This window comes from Lissotriton vulgaris, chromosome 7, assembly GCF_964263255.1.
Source record: "Lissotriton vulgaris chromosome 7, aLisVul1.2, whole genome shotgun sequence".
In the NCBI taxonomy this organism is placed as follows: Eukaryota; Metazoa; Chordata; class Amphibia; order Caudata; family Salamandridae; genus Lissotriton; species Lissotriton vulgaris.
This window is the reverse complement of record NC_141695.1, coordinates 634337375-634358663: the sequence shown is the minus strand read 5'-3', so window position 1 is coordinate 634358663 and position 21289 is coordinate 634337375.

Sequence of the window (21289 nt, the reverse complement as noted above, 5' to 3'; positions counted from 1 at the left end):
GGAGCTGGGGTAGAAACCACCAGCAGAAGTCCGATTAGTAGCCCCCGTGAATTTGTGAGGCTCCAAGGTGCTACAGGGGTAACAAGAATCATCTGGAAAAGCAGCATTGCCTCTTTTAAGATGTCTACCCGCTGCAGATGCACAGATGTCCTGTGTTGGACTTGGCCCTTTTTGCAGGGTCATCCCTAAACTTTTTGCCTTTCTCCCAGCCTTTTTTCTGACATAGTGTTGGTGGTTTTAGGACTCTGGCCACTTTAGCACTGCTGTCTAGTGTAAAGTGTGTGTGCTCTCGGTGTTAAATATGGTAAGATTGGTCTACACCTGTTTGGCCTATTTAATTTACCTGTCAGTCCCTTGTAAAGTGGTATCTCATATACCCAGGGCTGGTAAATTAAATGCTACTGGTGGGCTTGCAGCGCGGATTGTGCCACCCACCAAAGTAGCCTTGTAAACCTATCTCATGCCCCTGCCAAAGCAGGGCCTTTGCATGCAGTGTTACTGCCGCTATGACATGGCATCTAAAGTGTGTGCCATGTCTGTGAGCCCCCTTTTACTGCATGTCAGTCACCCCTAAGGTAGGCCCTAGCTAGCCGTATGGGCATGGTGCATTGTCGGTAAAAGATAGGACATGTACCTTAAGTGTGTGACATGTCCTGGTAGTGACAAACAGCCATTTTGGTTTCTCACTACTATGGGGATGCCCTCCCATAGGAATGCATTGGGAATTCCCTGATAAGTGTTTCAGTGGTAGTTCCTGATATGAGTAGAGCAGCGTGGTCAAGTTTGGTATGTTTGAAATAATAATAATAAACGCTACGCATTGGTGTACGCAGATTTATCATAACTATTTTAGAAATGCCACTTTTAAAAGTTGACATTTCTGTGTGGTATGTGTCTGCCTGCCTGATGTGAATTGCATGTCTGGCTTTTGAATGACAGGAGCTGGTGAGGTGTGTGTGGCTCCAGTAGGAGCAGCGTTAGGCTGAATGGGACATCTGCATTTGGAGAGTTGGGAGGATTAGTCACCTGGCCCTGAATAGGATTGTTCCTGCCTAGGTCAATGCTGGCTCTGCCCCCCCTGTGGTGTATCTGATGGCCGAGTCCCCATCTCCCAAAGAAGGGTGCGAATACTGTAAAAAAGGGCTCCAAAACCAGTTTAGGCTGCGTTGGACATTCCGCGAGTGGGAGGGTGCCCAGTCCCTGTCCTCCTTTACGCGGACGACGCAGTTCTTTTTGCCCGTACAGCAATAGGACTACAACGGCTCTTAGATGCTTTTGGGGCATTTATGATCTCACTGGATCTGGTTGTGAATAATGGAAAGTCGCACTCCATGACAGTAGGTCATCGACCTAGAAAGACTTTTTATTGTAATGGTTTGGAGGTTTATTCTGTGTCCTCCTTTACTTATTTGGGAGTTCTTTGTGATGACAGATCATCCTGGGTCCAACAACTAAAAGCCAAAAAGAATGCAGTTATACAAGCTTCCTCATCCCTGTTTGGATTTGCGCGGCATCTAGGGGCCAGATAGATAGAGGCTATCTTAAAGGTCTATAAAGCCAAGTGTTTGGCTATTGCGGCCTATGGATCTGCCATATGGGGATATAGAGATCAGGCTGGCATCCAGATAGCGGAAAACAAATTTTAATGAGTATTCTGTCCGTCCCACAATCGACCCCATCGTATGCTATACATCAGGATTTAGGGGTGGGTTATGTCACTGATATACTAAGAACAGCTCCGTTGCTTTGCTGGCTCAAAACTTGGCTGAACCCCGAACCAACCCTGAATAATTTGGTTTTACGAGATTGTGTAGCACTGGAAAAGTCTGTAAAAATCAAATGGGTGGCGTACGTAAAAAGTATGCTATTTAAACTAGGACGGCCAGAGCTCTATGAGTATCCTGACAAGATTCGGAAGGAGGACGTGTTGTGGGTGAAATAGAAGTTAAGAACCTCTTGTCGGTGGAGCGAGAAGAACAGGTGCTATGTAAACCCTTAGTTAGGGCCCATTACCTGTTAAAAACTTCTATTAACATTGAACATTATCTGTTAATTGTTAATAAGTCGTACCATCGCTGGCTTCTAACGAGGCTCCATTTTAATTTGATCCATCTAACATTGGGGGATTATCATGGAAGGTGTAAACCTCAAGATGCCTAATCTTGCCAATCCGATGATTTATCGCCGCAGGACACATTACATTTTATGATGTTTTGCGACTTTTTCACCAATATTCGCAGAAGATGTCTGTTACCCATACTGAGAGGAAGGGGTTTCACTCAGGCTAGACCAGAGCTAGTTTTTCTTCAAGCTCTGTGTAACCCTGATGACATTTTTAATATTGCATCCTTTTTGGTAGCAGCAGTGAGGATTATGAATAAGAGAACTTTGAGGATGAGTTCATCCTGAGGTACTGCCTATTAGCTATTGCCTAATTCTAGTTTAAGGGATCTGAATATGTGTTAGGCTTCCATAATGAATTGTAATATCGCCTATGTATTTTTAATGTTATGTTTAAAGATTTGTAGTATTGTCTGTATTTATGTTTTGTTTTTTGTACTTTTATGATTTTAAGTAATTGAATAAAGTGGATTGACTGACTGACCGTTCAAGCTGGTCCCCCAAGCCCTGTGCTCTGCAGACAAAGGAGAAATGCAATATAAATATAGGGGCTGTGACCCCATGAAGGAAGTGCTGTTCCTGTGCTACTGGGGGCCCAGGAGGAACTGTCATGGGTGCTTGTCTCCCTGCTGGAGGACCCTGTGTGCTGGCCTCCCTGGGCCCAGCTGTGCCCCTTGGACCTTTACCTTGAATTTTACAGGACCTTAAGGTCTCCTAGCGCCTCGTGAACGCTATATTTTAATCTGCCAAAGAAAAAGGAGCGTGTGGGCTTCACAGCGCTGAGCTGTGTCTTTTCAGGGGAAAATCCCTGTTTTAGGGATTCCCCCTTGATGCTGCCTGGAGCGAGTGCCAACCCCGCATTGTTGCACGCCGTGCTACTTATTTGATGGCGGGTGCCCACCTCGATTCCAGCACCTTTTGCTTCGTGGGTGCCCACCCCGCATTTTGGGTGTAGTAATGAGCGGGGCCCACCCCACATTGTTACAGGGAATGAGAGCGCGGAAAACAGAAGTCAGGCGCCCGCACCTGACACGGGCCGGAAAGAGGAAGCTGCCTAGGCTGCCACAGCCAATGGCAGCGCGGCCGCAGGGGAAGTCAGGTGAGGGAAGCCTGATCCTGGCTGGAGCTTTCCCCTCCTGGAAGAGGAAGCCGAGAGCCCTATGAAGTGCCACCTGAGAGTGAGACCGGTGTCCTAGAGCAGCACGGTGTCTCGCAGGTTCCGCCAGCCGCCCAGGAATATAACGGAAAAGTCAGTTGTCTGGCTAAAGTTGGGGCCTTTGAGTGGCAACAGTAGAAATGTTCCCTTGAGTGAAAGCAGAAAGGGGACAAAATCGTAGCACAGAATTAAGCTTGTAGTTTAGAGGGGAGACATTCCTAGCACACTGTCAGCAAAATAGATTCAGATGCATACAATTTAACTGTCAGAACTGCTTGTACCTCACACCTGACATACTCACTATCATGCTGGCTACATATTTGAGCTGGCCTAGATGCACTCAAACTGATGCAGATCTTCTTCTCATGGTCTTGAGCTGCCTAATTGGAGCATACCTTCTGGTTACAAATCACAATTGATCTAAAGTGCACACTAAACCGCAGGCAGATACATACAGCAAGGTTTGCATAGGGAGGACAACATATTCTTGTACTGTGCTTTAGGGATAGTGTACAGCGATACACTGGAAGTCCCCCAATATCCCACCTCATAAGAGGTGGTGTGCAGAGAGGTGAGAGCCTAGGCTACAACTGAGGGAGAGAGGCTATGTGCCAAATACTACATAGGATTAGGCAGACATCCATTGGCAGACTTGTTGAGGGAGGTGTTCTCTAGCTTCTTGGAGCTCGAGCATTAACATGAATTTTACCTGGAATGGGCGACCTTTTGCTCCCTACTGGGCTAGATATTGAGACATGTCAGAGCTGAGGACTGCCCGAGAGAGTGGGAGTAGTTTTTGGAAATTTCCCAATTCAATCTGGCACCTAGGGGAATTTAAAAGTTGAGAAACCTTTGGTTAGAAGAATTCATCAGAATAAAAAAATATTTCTCTGAATACTGAATGGTGCTCCAGTAGTCTTTTGTGACTATAGTTCTCCAAATGATAAAAAACAAAAATACAATCTCAAAATTGTAGCACGATTACCTAGCAAGGACCCCATGGAACATGACAGAAGTTATCTCAGTGAGTGAAGATGGTCTTTGCCATCTCCAAACAATGTGAGAGTTCAAGGATTCCTGGGAACTATAGTTTTCTTGTCTTCAGTTGTTTGGTACCATCGCTTAGTGCATTCCTCACAGACACAAAACTATTTTCTCTTTTGCTTTCTTTCTCTGTTCTCTTCCTCTATTCTCACCCTCCTTTTTTATCTTACCCCTTTTTCCTTTGCCTCTGTCTCCTTCTATTGCAGCCTTCCCCTCTTCTTTTTGTCTCTCACATCTGCTTTAACTCGATCTCCTTCCTCCCTTTACCTCTCTTCTTGCTTCCTCTCACTCTTCTTCCACTGACTCTCCTTCTCTCTCATCTGCTCCTTTTGCACCTTCTTCTCCTAACCCAGATTTCTCCCTTTTCCTTTTTCCTCTCTTCTGTCACCTCCTACCTTCCTACCTTTGACTTCCTGTATTATCCTTTGACCCCTTTCCCTCGTACATTTTTCTTTGCTTCAATTACACATGTGAGACAAAGATAACAGTTTGAGGTACTGTTTCTCATTTAAATTGAGAATTGTTACAATTCGGAGATTTGTATTGCCCGGAGATAACCACTCATCGCCTTGAGACCCTCACGAGTGACTAATCGTGCTTTATAAGATTACTGATTGAACTAAGATCAAACCAACAACCAAGTGTCCATACCACCGCTACAATAGATGGATATATGATGGCAAATCAGGAAAACAATTGATTATAGGCTGTAATTCATAACTTGGGTTTAAGTTGTTGATTCTTTGAGGCTGGTAATACTGCTTCACAAATGTGTTCAAAGAGGTCATAGAGGTAAGCCTGACATGATAAGGAACAACAATAAGACTGAGTTTACTAACTCACTTTGCCTAGATCTACAGTAAGACTGAGTTCACAAATTCACTTTGCCTAGATCTTGCCCCTTCCGCATGGTAACTCCCTTATCATGTATGCAACGGAAGATTCCTTCAATGCCGCTGAGGAAGATAATGGAAGAGAAGATAGTAGACAGCCAAAGGGAACTGAACCTCAGTCAAATTAACATGATGGTCGAAGTAAAGAAGCGGGGTGTACAGCAGAGCAGGAAGAATTCTTGGGCCAGAGAAGAGGACACAGTCTCACACCAAAAGATGAGAAAATCTCTTACCAAGAAAAAAGGGACAAGGAGCTCTACAGATTGAACATCAAGGTCGTATAAAAGAAAAAATGCAATCCAGGCAATACAACAGAAGGTAAATTAAACAAGCATTTGCAATGCAATAGGTCTCGCATATAAACGTGTTTGAGCTATTGGCATTGTAAATGAAAATGCATTTTATTTATGTTTTGGTTTTTAAAACATAAATAAAAGGCATTGTCATTTACAAACTTATAGCTTAAACTCTCACAAAAGCGAAACCTATTGCAACAAATGGGTTGCATTATGCTGGCAGAACGAATCGTCAGTTACACATGGCCTGTTGTGTGCGCATCACAGGTCATCCGTAACACACAAATTAGGTGTGCCCGTCACAGATGAAAAATGGTGCACTGACAGTACAAGCCGTAAATCATATGCTAGCCTACTTTGCAGCAATCACAGTTGACAGTCACATACAGGTCTGGTTGGAAAAAATGAATAAAAACAGCTTACATGAGTTTGCATTTTCACCATCACAGTATGTAGTCCATGTATGCCCCTCTGCAGATACACAGGACTAATGCACTATTGTGTGCTCTGACAAGGTAACCCATTGCGCATATCACTAATGATTCCGAACTGAGACTGACTCTGTGGAGAAACTGGTACCTTGGATACCAGGTACCAGCTGTGTCCATGATATGCTCCTCCTAAGATGGTTACATCTAGTATAATGGGGTGACCCAGTGCCTCTCAGAACCTGGTTGTATAGGAATGTGGAGAAGTTGGTTCTGTCGGGTAACGGAAATGATTCTTGGTATACTCAATGATAACCAATGCAAAACAACAGTACTCAAACTTTTCAGTAATAATCAATGAAAATTGAGAAAAAAACAAGGAACATGAATCATTGACACACCAAATTTGAATCAATCATTGTCTGTATTTAAGGAAAAAATAGGAAGGACATAACTGCAATATCCACATCAAGTAAGAAAAATAAAAAAAACACAAAAATATTCGCAGATTACAGGACAATTGTACCCAGGAGGGTAACACAATCAACAGGTGTACGAGTGGGGGGTCAAACAGTAAGATGAGTCGTAACACATGGTGGTACAATGTTAGTAGGAGCAATGACAACGGGCAAGTGAAGCCCATTCCTCTTAGGGTAAGAATTTGTTCATTAGGAATCTTTTGGCTTCCAATTTGAACCCTGTCACTGAGGAGATTCTGCCTACTTCCGGTGGGAGTTCCATATCTTTGGGACAGCGCCAGAAAATGCTCTGTGACAAGTTCTCTTTTTGTTAAGACTGAGTGGTTTCAAGAGGAAGGTAGAGGCACTCATGCCTCATATGCCTCATCCACTCGACTTCCCATGTTTACGTTAAGTTGCGGAACCCCACAGCTGGAATGCAGATGTATTTCACAGTAGTTGTTGAGCCTAGTATCACTGGACTACGGCTCACCTTGAAAAAGCAACAGCACTCCTGAGCAGCGCCACCTAGTGCTCATGTCACACCAGGATCAGGTGCCACAGGGAACGCAAGACTTTATCTGTCAATATGTAAACTCGGCTCCATGAGAGGGTAGTGCTTCAGAACTCACTCTGAACAAATGACTTGCCTCCAACATGCATGCAGTCCTTCCCATCGCGCAAGGATCGTCACCATTGAAAAGAAGCTACAAGGCAAGTATATGCTCAGTACTGTATTTCAGCAGAATGCGACCGGCAAGACTGAGGTGCAAGAAGCACTGTGGCCCACTTGACCTGCATTTCACAGGGACATTAACACATTATCCAATGCCTCAACATTCCAGCTCTATATACAATTCCATGGGCAAAACCCAACACATAACCATAAATCACAAGTCTCCATATGCTCATGACGTAATGAGCTGCTGTTGGAGTTTAAAACAGACAACATTGTGATGCAGTGCAGCGATGGTTGGCCAATATGTGATGTGAGGGTTCTTTGTTCAGTTCTCACTACGAACGAGAAATGTTAAAATACTCAAATGTTCTCCTATGTTCTTGTCTGTTTGACCACAGCACTGTGCCACCCCCCAAGTGAGTGATCCATTTATGCTGTAAATGAACTCACATATCAATAAATCACACAGCATGGGGTAAGAGGGTTGGGGGTTTGATTAATTGATGGGAAAGGGGATTTGGGGAAATGTGTGACAAAAACTACACAAGGAAAATATTAATCTGGGCAATGAGAGATGTTAAAATACTCAAATGTTCTCATATGTTCTTGTCTGTTTGACCACAGCCCTGTGCCACAGGCATGGACGTCGTGGCACAGTGCTCAAAGCGCATTCATGTCAGTGGAAATCTGTTGTACAGTGCTTTGCTTCTTTCTTGAGCCAGCACTCTGGATCCCTCCCTAGGTTCTAGGTTCTGGAGCTCTCCTTTGCCTGGTTGACAGTTGGAGCTGTGGTTGGACGGGGAGGCTGTTCTACCTATACCTGTGCTGCAAATAAACCTCTGCTTCACTTACCAGCTTGTGGAGTCAACTCTTCATTTATAACATTTGGCGACTTGGACTTGTGGAGTGTCCAACCATCTTCTCTCCGTGTATTGCTGCAGTCAACGGAACCACTACAGTGCGGTAGAACCAAGAAATCAAGGAGCCTCTCAAGAACCCCGTGTGTACAGCCAGGACACCGACATCGTTTCCACTTCAGTGATGACCGCCTGAAAAAGTTAGTTTTCTTGATGTTCGCGTTGTCCCAAGATTTCCGAAAAGTCTTTGACGTCATCTCATCCGCCGCGCACGAATCACGGTGAGTTGCCTAGCAACGCTAACTCACACTGTGCTCTAACGCATGTAAACACAAGCGGCGTAAGCGGCAGCGTCATTGAAACGCAAACGGCGTTTGTAACGGCATCTTTGGAACGCAAGCGACGCCAGCTGCAGCGTCTGACGTCAGCGACAGCATCACTGGAACGCAAGTGGCGACTGCGGCAGCGTCACTGAAACGCAAGCAGCGCCGTTGTCGACATCTCGATAACACAAGTAGCAGCGGTGTCACTGGAACACAGTCGGCAGCGTCATTGGAATGCTTAACTAAGCGGAAACGTCAGCATGTTCAATTCTGACACCTGATGTGTCTTTGAGGCGCATTCCTTTTGTGCATCGACCCTCGCTGTAATACAGTATTACACGCACGCCACATTTGGTCATTTTGTTGGTATTTGCCTGTGATGTTACTTATCTCCATGGAAACGCTCCTGATTGAGCGTTAAGCATCGTTTCTTTGCCACAGACTTTCTCTTTTGAAGTAAGCATTTATTTTAAAACTCTTTTTAACATTACTGTTTGGTATACTTGTTTCACTTTACCCAGCTAGTAGTATATGAACATAGCTCAAGCGATCAATGTCGCTCTTCCTCCTCAATTTTTGTCAGAACCAGGCAATCCCCCTGTAGCCTGGGAAGACTGGATAGTCATGTTCTATAATTATATTGAAGCTTTGGATGGTGAGGACTATTCACCTAAACGGAAAAAAGCATTGTTAATGACCACTTTGGGTAAAGAGGGACAGCGCCTGTTCAGATACTTACCACAAGTTCTACCTGCAGGGTCACAAGTTGACTTTGATGAGTTTAAAGAGGCTGTAACAAGATTAGAAACTCGTTTTGGTAAAGAGGAGAATCTTATCCTTCAAAGATACAAATTTTATAAGAACAAACAATTAGCTGAAGAAAGTATTGATGAGTTTGTAGCGAGACTGCGTGAGTTATCAATCAAATGTAACTTTGGCCAGATGGCAGACGAATTAATTAGAGACCAGCTGGTTGTTCAAGCCAACAATAGAAAAGTACAGGAACGTTTGTGGGCGGCGAAGAACCCAACTTTGAAAGACGCTATAGAACTTGCCAAGGTTGTGGAGGAAAGCGAAAAGTGTATGAGAGAACTACAGAAAAGTGGTTTGGAGTCCAAGGTGGCAGAAATCTCTCATAAGAGCACTTTTAGCGAAAATAGTGAGGATGAAGCTACTGCCATTGCAATTGTTAGGAAGAAGGGTTATGTTCTTCAGAAAAAGAATGTACAACAATCATCTTTTAGCAAAAATAATCAAAAGATGTGTTCTAGATGTGGTAGTTTTTCCCATTCTTCGGATGGGAAATTTTGTTTTGCAAACAACAAAGAGTGTCTACGGTGTGGTAAGACGGGACACTTCGCTAAAATGTGTAAGAATAAGAATAATTCGAGAATTACAGTTGTTAATGAATGTGAGGATTTGAGACGTGATGTCAACAAAATCTTAGTTCTGACTGACACTGTGTGCGCGTGTGATAACCAGAGGGGTAATCCTTTTAAGGATGATTTTGTAATTGATGGGAAAGTCATTACACTCATGGTTGACACTGGTTCAAAGTGGACCATAATCCCCAATTCATTGATGAAGAGAGTGTGGGGTGAAAGGGTTTTGAAGACATGTGACATCTTCCCGTCTGGTTACCAGGGGGAGAAAATTGACATACTGGGCTTCTTCGAAGCTGATATTGATTTTAAAGGAAGATCAGCTTGTGGTAAAATATATATATCAGCAGATGGACCTGCAATTTTAGGCCGTCATCATCAATATGATCTGCACATAGTGGTTGATCCTAGATCTGATAATCCTATTTCAATTGTCGAGACCTCATCCATGGAGGATATATTGGCCCGATTTTAAAAATGTTTTTAGGGATCAGTTGGGTGAACTGATTGGCTACTCTCATCGCATAATTCTCAAGGAGGGCAGTTCACCTGTACAACACAAGGTAAGGAGGGTGCCCTTTGCTTTGCGGGACGAGGTTAAGGCTACTCTTGAGGAGATGCTCCAAGGGGGTATCATTGAACCCATCGAAGCATCTCCTTGGGTTTCGCCTGTTGTGATCTCACAGAAACCAGACAACAAGATCAGGTTCTGTGTGGATCTTCGCTCCCTAAATAAGTGTGTTGTAGCTGACGTATTTCCCCTACCAAACATTGGCGAATTGGTTTCAACCCTTAAAGGAGCAAGGTTCTTTAGTAAGTTGGACCTTAAACACGCCTACCATCAAATTTGCCTGGATGAAAGCTCAAAGCATTTAACTGCCTTTATCACCAGTGAGGGCACATTCCAATTCACCAGGCTACCTTTTGGGCTAGTCTCAGCTGCTAGCGTTTTCCAGAGACTTGTCTCTGAAGTCTTTAAGGGTCTTGATAAGGTGCTGTACTTTCAAGATGATATCTTGATTTATGGCAACTCTCTACAGGAACACAACAAAATCTTACAAGATGTGTTACTTAGAGTGGATGAGGCTGGTTTGACATTAAGAAAAGAGAAGTGTGCCTTTCTGTTGAGAGAAATAGAGTACTTAGGATTTTGCTTGTCGGAAGAAGGCATCAAACCCAAGAAAAACTTACTTGAAGCCATTGAGTTAGCACCCTCCCCAGTGGATAAGGATCAACTTCGGTCCTTTATGGGCTTGATCGAGTTTTACTCGAAATTTGTAAGAGATTTCTCTTCCAAGACTGCTTCCCTCAGATCCTTACTTAAAAAAGGTGTCAAATTTTGTTGGACCACTGAGCACGAATCCTGTTTTAAATTGATCAAAGGGGAACTCAAAACTGCAAATGTACTCACCCCTTTTGACACTGCTCGGTCCTCTATTCTCATGGTTGACGCCAGTGCCATTGGCCTTGGTGCGGTCCTTTTACAAAGACATGGCAGTGTTGAGAAAACCATAGCTTTCGCGTCTAGGCCTTTGTCCACCTCTGAGTCTAACTACTCGGTAATAGAGCGTGAGGCTCTTGCCGCTGTCTGGGGAACAAGTTACTTTCGTACCTACTTGTGGGGTTACAAGTTCGTTTTGCGTACAGACCACAAACCCCTTTTAAACGTCTTAGCTCCGGGTGGGGCTGGTAAGGGCTCCCCAAGGTTGGCGAGACTGGCTTCTCGCTTGCAAGATTATCAGTGTGAGATCGAATTTGTCCACGGGTGGAGGAATATCCAAGCAGATTGCCGGTCTAGGCTCCCTATTCCTTCCACTTGTGGTGGTTCTGAGATTACGTCCGATGATCTTGCGGTTGCTGTTATGGAGGATGTTTTGTTGGTGGGCGGTGGTTCATTTTCCCGTGATGAGTGGTCCAAAGGAATGGAAGAAGATCTGACTTTGAAGGCTGTTATCAGTCTTGTCTCTAATGGTACTAGGAGAGAAAGTACGGTTAGTCCTTTTGTCAGACCCTTCCTGAAAATTTTAGATGAACTTTCTTTAGAAGGTTAAGATGTTTTGATGCGAGGTGATCGTTTTGTCCCTTCCAGTCTATTAAGAAGGAGGATTCTAGACTTGGCCCATGAGGGACATTTGGGTCAAAGTCTCACTCAACGCCGTGTCAAACAGAACTTTTGGTGGCCCTCTATTGATAATGATGCAGTTGATTGTGCTCTAAAGAGTAGCTTCTGCAAAGAAGGGGAGAAGCGCCTCAAGGTCTTGGGCTCTCGGTCCGCACACAAAATTGCTTTTGATGATACTCCCTGGCATAGTGTCTGCATAGACTTCATAGGTCCCATGAGTGAACTACCCACCGATCACCGCTTCGCAATTGTTCTAATCGATTGTTTTTCAAAATGGCTGTGTGTACAATTTGTAAAAGAGATCACCACTGATGCCACCATTAAGTTTTTGAAGGGTATTTTTATCAACGAGGGGTATCCTTCTGTCCTCATCTCAGACAATGGGACTCAACTCACCTCCTCGAAAATGACTTCATTTGTTAATGAGTGTGGCATCAGGCATCAGAAGACTAGTCTTTACAACCCACAGGGTAATGGCCTTTGCGAAAGGGTGAATCGCCTTGTCAAGGGTGTGATTCAGATGTTTATTGAGACTGGCTGTTTCTCTGATGAGCGTGTCCAGGAACTGGTCTGGGCCTACCGCTCCACACCTCACAAGAGTGGTGAAAAGTCTCCTTTTGAACTTATGCGTGGTCGCATTCCTGTAAGCAAATTGACCCCTGCTTGGTTAAAGGGTTCTGGCGGCGATGTCCCCTTAATTCATGACAATACCCTCTTTCCCATCTCTGTTGGTGACCTAGTTAAGGTTAAGCCGGGAAGACTTGCTAAGGGCCTCAGCAAGTTTAGGGGTCCTTACAGAGTCAAGAAGGTTTTTCCTCATTTCATCGTCTTGGCCAATGGTGAAAGTTGGAACTACCGCAGAGTAGCTCTCTATCAGAAACGTAAAGATTCTTCTTCTGATGACCTGTGTTCTCCTCAGAGTGTTGGTTGTAATGGTTATTTACTGTCTTCTGGTGGTCCTTCTGTGCTCACCCCCTTGTCAACTGGACGGGGGGAGGTGGGTGGTGGTGATGCCTCCACATCTTCATGTTCCTACCATAATGGTTCTGTGGTTAATTCTTCCGCTCCTGTTTCTCTTGCTCCTGCTTCTGTATCTTGTGATCCTGTTTCTTCCTCCTCTTCCTTGGTTGATGCTGGTTTGAGGAGCTCTCGCTCCCGTCGCCCACCCATGTACTTGAATGATTATGTACATTAGTGTTTCTTTCTTCTTTTCCGTGTTTTCTTTCCTTACAAAGAGGGGAGATATGTTGTACAGTGCTTTGCTTCTTTCTTGAGCCAGCACTCTGGATCCCTCCCTAGGTTCTAGGTTCTGGAGCTCTCCTTTGCCTGGTTGACAGTTGGAGCTGTGGTTGGACGGGGAGGCTGTTCTACCTATACCTGTGCTGCAAATAAACCTCTGCTTCACTTACCAGCTTGTGGAGTCAACTCTTCATTTATAACAAAATCATTATGTCACCAGGGTCTTTGGCCAGGGTCGCTTACCCTCAACTGATTCATGTGTGGACCGATGTGAGAAAATAAATAATGCCCCGGTTCTGCTAATCCTTTTTTGGTCAATGTAGAGCAGGGCTTTTTTTGGCGCTACAGCGCTGGGTCAGACACTGGGGGGGGGGAATTGAAATTAGCACAAGGCGCGGCTTGTGGACTCAGTCACAACACCAGGGAGCATGAATCACATATGTGACAGGCCGGTCCCTTCCACTCAACAGAAATACTCTTCACTGCTGGAGGGCAGTGCAGCACAGCAGGGACCGCTCGGGTCCGGTTTTGAATTAAATAGCCACTCCCTCCAGACTCTCAGGCTTGGAGATGAACTCCGGTGTGTTGTGGCACATACCACACCAATCCTCCAGCCTTTCAGAGTGCTGAACATGTGCTAGGCTGGTCAGAAATACAGGGCTCAGAACATGCTCATTCTGGGTCGAAGGGGCCGTCCACAGCACTCCCCACATGCCGAGTGGAAGAACACTGGGCACGTGCCAGAGCAGAGGCAAGCCACCTCCCCCTGCCTCTCATAAAAAGAGCGAGACACTGTTGCTGCCCATTGGGCACAGGGTCAGAGCTGATTTGCATATCGCCATTGTCTAACCCGGGGTGGTGTGGAGTGCAAAAAAACAATGGATTTGGGCCCAGATCTTTGGACTGGGGTGAGTGTGTGACATTGATCCACATTCTGTCCATCACTTGTTTTGTTTGCAAGTGCCATGTTGGAAGGTCACAGCTTCCAGTTAGTGTCCTTAAATGGGAGGTTAATATCAATTAATTTCTCTCTCTTTATCCCATATTTTTTGTAGCCTAACAGCAGGAAGAGCAAACATTCTGTGACTTAAAACATATCCATTAATCTCAGGGCTGCTCATGTAAAGCGCTGTCATTCTGGCAGGTCAAGTTTTCACTATATAAAATGGCAAAAAATAAAACAGTGTTGGGAGAGCGCTGCTCACCGGTGCCCTTACATTGCAATAAAAGACACCAAGAAGCTCCCATTCAGCGATGCTCATAGACTGGTTGGGCTGCAACTTTGATTGCAGCTCTGTGTATGCAATTGAAAACAAGCCCAATCCCCTTTTTTGGAAAAAAGCCCAAAATAAAGCAAAGCCTACCAGAAAGAAGCCCAATTGCCATGGACACAGAAAAGTTTAAAAAAGCTAAATAAATACAATACACAGAGTGGGACAGCAAGAGGCACAAAGCCTAAGGCAGCACCAACAAAACTAGCGCAGTAAAAGGAGATGAGAGAGATGCTATATTTCCATGTAAAGACAGTGGCACCGAAGCTGAACACAGGGAAACAGTAACAGACCAAGAAAAAAAATAGTCCTTCTAAGACCACATAAACATCCATTGCGGAATGAGACAGTATTTAGTCCCTGCTGCATGGGAGGAACGGAAGAGAAAAAGGAGGGACAAAGAGGCAGGACTGACTACTGGCAAGCAAGGATTTTAGAAGGATACTGAAGCAAATAAATCAAAAGCTATAGGGTGGCTTTAAGCCAACTTAAGAAATTACAACAGGTCTCGAAAGCTGGACCTAAAAAGCAGGGTCTTGTTTGCAGGAAAATAGTTTTATGTAATTGGAATCTATATCCAGGGTAAGTATAAGGAATAGGAGTCATGTGGGCTGGGCCAGAATGTAGAGCGCTTTGTTGGGAAGAGGCTAAAGGCCTGAGGAAACAACCAATAGCAGGACAATGGAGGGAGGTGATGGTAGCTTGGGAGGCGCCCGAAAACACTGCATCCGATGTGATGGGCTCCGACCCTGGCCTGGGGACATGCCAAGGAAGTGTGCAGCGTGCAGGCACTAGTGGACCCCAGAGGAACCCTGCATACACAGTCCTGACCGATAGCTTGGGGGAACCCAATGAGGTAGTACCGGTTGTGCACAGAGGGTGGCTCTGATACTGATTGGGAACCCCACCTATCCTGCTATTTCACCTAGATAAGTGACTTTATTGCATTGTGAGTCCCCCGCTACCCGTAATGTAATAGATGCGAACCATGGCCCTCCATTGCACACAGTTTACGTATTTCTTTCTCTTTTTTCTTATTTTTGGTATTCTTGTTATAAGGATGTTTTTTCTTTTTCCTTCTTTCTCCTTTTTGTTAACAGTAGTAATGTTTATATATATATATAACTGGCATGCTTGTACTTTGAACCTCCAATGGACATCCCCATGTTCAAGTTATGGTGATTAAACCTGAGTGAAACAAGTATCAGGAACAGTAGACACTGCCAGAGGTTTGTGGCGCCGTGACGAAGTAGTAATTTTACGGGCGCTGTTGTATATATGGGTTGCGCTTGGAGCAATTGGAACCGGTTTCCTGACCCTGCTATTGAATATTTAGCCCTGCACATCGGAGTTGTAATGCAACCACCACCTTCCATTTATTCCTCTACATGATGTAATGTAAGAGCGTATATGTATAATGAAAATTTAAAAATGCCAATAAAAATATATGTTTTTTAAAAGTATATGGAATTGTAACAGGAAATAGGATAAAACAAAGATAGTGTCCTGGTCAGAGGCTGCAAACGGCTTTTGCCAATGTCTGCGGCCTCATGTGGGTGTCTTCAACTGCTGGAGATGAATGGGGGATTACGGGGGAGTGAGCCTGATTGATCAATTTACCTTGCTGCTCATGCCTAGGCGCCTCCTTCCTGTCAGATTGTCGTTCCTTGGCATGAGCACAGGAGAATGTCTCTTCATGCAGTTTCCTTCAGAGAGTGCCCTGGCCGGGTAGTGGTAATTGAAGGAGGACTATTCCTCTTTCAAAAGCTTGTAGATGGCTGCTATTGGAGAGTTTCGTAAGGTGGCCAATTTAAGATGACTCTCATGTACTTTTCCCCTCAGTTTAGTTCAGCCTTTAAGGTGTTTCATCATGTGATTCACCTTGTCATTTCCTGTTTTTTTCTCCTTCTTTTGAAAGGGGTTCTTTGCCAAGGATATTGTGTCACAGTGCAGCCGTAGTATTTTTTTAGCGATTAGAAATCTTTCCCCAGATTTCTTGTCCTTTCTGTAACCTTTTAGACTCTGGTTTCTCTTTATGCTTGTGTTTTCCAGGCTGTTGTATCTAGTTTCTGAGGGTTCTGGTCTCTGAAGCCTTCAGCAACAGCATATTGCTCTGTGTGGAGGCTTTTTGTATCTCTGGCTTTTCCCTCCACCTTGTCCCTTCTTGTGGACACCTTTCATCGCACGTCTATAGTGGTGTGTTTGAATTGTGGCTTCTGGAAGGTTATTGACTGCCTGTTATATTGGTCATCCCAACCCCAAAGCGTTTCAGATTGTGAGTTTACCCATTCCAAGATGACTGCCTCAGTTAGGCAAATCAAATCAATTACATAAAATAATAATTGTTACTTCATCATAATTCATTATGCAAAAGATATGAAAACATGTAAAAATTTGCAAACACAAATTTTAAATACAACTATATAACAACTATACATTACATTAAAATACATTGAGCCTAGAATACCACATTTGTAAAATAAACCACGATAATGCATTTAAAGCAGCATCTGTATTTTACTTTGGAGTAAAGAAAAGTTACCCATAGAATATCCCTCACAGTAAATTAATTCTCTTCATGTGTCTCAGATTTTTACAGCCACAAAAACCTCAGACGGTCCACCATGTTAGCCATAGTTAGTTTTAACCCCCAAGCATACTAAATCAACTTATATCTTCACTCATGATATAAAAATCGGGGAGCAATATCCTTTAGTTCATTGCTGTAAGAATAAAACTAACCAATTCAATTCAAAAAATCTTTATTTCGGTAAAAGTTTACCATAAAAGACAATTATATAAAAACAATTCATTTAAATGATGTATACAGCGAATTGTAAAATTCATAAAACGTTACTAAAAGAAATCCTTATATACTAACCACTGTGAAGCATATATTACTGTTTCCAAGTCATTGTAAATACAAGTGTTGATTTGCGATGTGTGTAACCTACCTAATATATGGGGTTAACCATATCTGTCCCTTTGAGTACTATAAAATGAAAAAAAAATAGGTCTCCTGGGCCTCTGTCCATGTTCTTCTCTTTGGGAAAGCAATTAAGTTGTGTACTATGTTAATCTAAATCTTATGAAGAAAGCAGTGATTCCTATCAGGGACGATCCAAAGATGGCTTTGGAAGCCCTTTTCTAAGAGTATCATACTATAGTTACTTATAGCCAGCTTCTCCTCCTCTATAGCTGACCTTGCAACCCTGGATATATCGATCAGCTCATTTTTTAGCTCCACTTTTGATATAACCAAGGTTGTATCTGATTGTTTAAGTTCCAAATGTAAGCCCAAAGATTTGTGGAGCTGATGAACTTTCTTTAGCCAGGGTATCTTGTAGGCGTGATCCAGGTAGATGCAGTCTAGAATTAGGGCCTGGTTGAGGCTCGTTTCCGCCTTGGTCCATATGGAGTGCCATAATTGAATGGGCATTACTCCTGTGACATCAGCCACATAAGGACAGCCTAATTTGCAATGACAGACAAATGATGGAGCTGCCTTAATATGGCTTTTCTGTCTTTTGTAACCCTGATAGGCTGGTATAACCCCATATCTTGCTCCATAAGTTGCTGTCTTAATACTGTTTGTGTTATATATCATCCTCATATGTCATAGTCCGTAGGCCTAATTTAGATGCAAGCCTAAAGATTTCCATGGCTGTAGAATATAGTTGCTGTGATTTTAATGCCAACTGTGGATTCCAGGTCCCCCTTGTACCAAAAAGTCTTCCTAAATAGCTAAATGGTTGGATAATAGAGATCCTAGAACCATCAATGATGAAAGATACCTTCCTGTATGGCCTTTTTTTGATGCCCACCTGCAAATACAGATTACTCAGGTGAATCCATCAAATAATATCTATAAACATTTAGGGAAGAGCTGGGGAGGAGGTGCCAACCACCAGCATCACTGCTGAGGGCTCTGCTCTGCCTAGTAGGTCCCATTATTTACTATTATTATCTCCCTAATGTTGGGTTTTATGACTGTTGTGGTCTTAGGGTAGAATATTGGGGTATTGGAATGTTGGTGCAGGTTCCAGGGCGGGAGTTGCTGCTTGGTGTTGCAGGCGAGAAATAAAGTTGCTCTCTCACACTTTTCTGACGTCTTCCTTTCATGTGGCGATGAGGATGGGATAGAAAACCCATGCATGCAGCACACAATGGATTAGGTCTTTTACCTCTGCCCGTTATGATACTTAAAAATGTTGCCTTGCTTATTTTTTATATTGTTTTCTTTTTTTCCAACTCCCCTATCCAATTTGTTTTTTCATTCCTATTATAACTGCATTGTCTTTTTTCCCCCTCATTTCGTTTTTTTGTTTGAGTAGCTAGATTTTTAAGGACTAGTCTCTAGTTCTTTCCCTCTCCCCTTTATATCATGTGGTACTGTAAGACTAAGAACAGATTTTTAGTGCTCTACTATCTACTGTGAAGATTGGAGGCCCAAGGAAGCTAATAATATAAATAATATTCATCATGTATGTCTTTTGAGAAGGTTTTCTTTTTCTTGCTCATGCTCTAACAGTTAACAAGAGAGCGGCCATGGTCATGGAGACCACCTCCCGTACCCCCCAACCACCAGCCCCCTAGTGTCGTGCTTTGTAATTCATTTATACAGTATACCAGCAGTTGCCATGACAGTGCAGCATGGCTGGAAAATATGAGGTCTCATTGCATTTGCCAACCAAAACCATATGTCTTTTATTGACCATTAGTCCATCGCTTCATCGTGCTTCAATGAATCAGAGTCATCATGATCATCATAGTCTATAGCTCTGCCCTTTTATTACTAAAAGGTTTTGGTTGGCTTCACAACCTGGCTTTTCTAACATTGATACATTTTTGTTAGAAGATACTGCAGTGCTAACCAAACTGTAGTGATGTATTGAAGTTGTATTCTCTTTGATTAAAAAAATATAGGGGAGGCATATCTAGTATCCAAAAAATGTATTATGTTTTTTTCTAGCCGCACATACCGCCTGTGCCGCCGGCTCAAATGATGAGGAGGAGGAGGAGTGTATATTGGAGTGGGAGAAACAGCGGCAGTGGTAGGTCACATTGCTTGCTTATTGAAAACTACTATGGTACTCGCTAGTTACAAGGGTGTTGTTGTGAATCGTGAACACCCCACAAGATCTTACTTTTTTACTAATCAGACCTTCTTGGACTGTCTCTCTTGAAGGCACTGTTCTAGTCTTAGCGCCTGGAGGCCTCAGGGCAGCTGTAGCGCTCAATAAAACTCTTTTTCATTTCATTTCATTTCCAGTTGTAGCAGGGGTCAAAATATGGCCTTTTCTATCTGCAACTCAGCAAAAGCTTGCATAATGTGAATGCAAAAAATTATATCTTGAGGTAAATGGGAACAATAGCTACCAGTACAATTGACCGGCTACTAGTGGACTTTTTTGGGTGGGAGGCATTCTCTACAGCCTTTTTGGTGGAGCATGCATATCGGGGCCTACTATTGCTCGAAGGCTGAATTACAGAACGCGGTCAGGTTCAATGTCTGGGAAATACCATTTCCTTTTATCCTGGCTTCACTTTTTACAAGGTATATGCTAAAGAACACCAGAACACCTCCACAGAGTCTCCTGTGCGATCCCCTCTGGACCTGCAGCTCAGATCTTTTCCCAGCAGACTAATATGGAGTGCTGTTTGATGCTATAGTCATTGTGGTCACAACGCCAAATGATGAAGCATGACTTCCTTTGGGATGTGTGAGGGCAACAAGAGAAAAATCTGTGATTGTCTCTATTTGTGATATCAGAACCTAGACTCCTCCGTTCTCTTCCCTTCATTTTCTGTGTGGACATTAATTGTGTCTCTATAGGAACAGTAACCCACTTTTTGGATTTACACTACTGTCTTCCCCCACTGACTCTGGGGATGATAAACACTTCTTTTTGATTGTTGTAAACTGCCAAGGGGCTCTGCTTTCTATGGTGGTTTCTTCAGGGAGGCGGGTGTGGTGGTAGGCGGGCGGGGCAAAGGGTCGGATTGTTAAATATGGCATACTAATCCTTTAATCCTGATTTATAACTGTTTGTATGAGTTTACAACGGGGACTAGTAGTTGATGTGTTGCCCACCCCCTGTTGTGTATATAGCTATGCTCACTTGCATGTTTTGGGTACTTTTTCAGTTTTGTTCCCCTAAGGGATTTCCCTGGGCACCGTTTTGCCTGGGATGGGTGGGGCAAGGTGGCTGGGATTTGGCTGTTTTTTGTGATTATGATTACACACTATTTTGTGAGGATAATTGTGATACTTCATTTCGTTGGTAGAGGTACATATGTAGAGAATGCCCATGGCTTGTAGCGCTGCAACAGGTGGACTAGAAATCCCATTCATGATTTCGAATATCTGAGGCATTAACAATGCCTGCAAGGGTAACCAAGTGCTACAGTACCTCATAAAGCACGGGTTAAAGGTTGCGTTTTTGCAGGAGATGCACATGTCCCTGGGATCCTCTTTGACCTATGCTTTGACCTGGGATTCCACATAGATACTTTTCCATCTAAAGTTCATACTCTTGTGGGGTATGTTTATTGATTCACTGCTCGGTCCCCTTCTCCTTAATAGATAGTATGACTGATACAGGAGAGAGATACGTGGCAGTAATTGGCCACCTGGCAGGCCAACAGAATTGCTCTTAAATATCTAAGCCCCTCTTGTAGACTCACCCGATTTTCTTTCATGACAACGAAGATAATTGGGAGGGGTGATACAGATCATATCATAGTTGGGGGCGACTTTAACTTATGTTTCCATCTGGCGTTGGACTCCCCGGTAGCTGGCCCAAGCAGAAAGCCTCGTGCAACACATATATGGAGTGACATCTGTGTTTCATACATCCTTAGAGATGCATGGCGACCTGGGCATGCTTAACTTCCGGGCCGCACTTTTTACTCTGCCCCCCATGGCAGCTAGTCGCGACTAGACTATTGGCTCCTTTCTCTCTTACTGCTCCCCTGGGTGAGCGAGGTCTGATGCCACCCTGCACACTGTCAAACCAT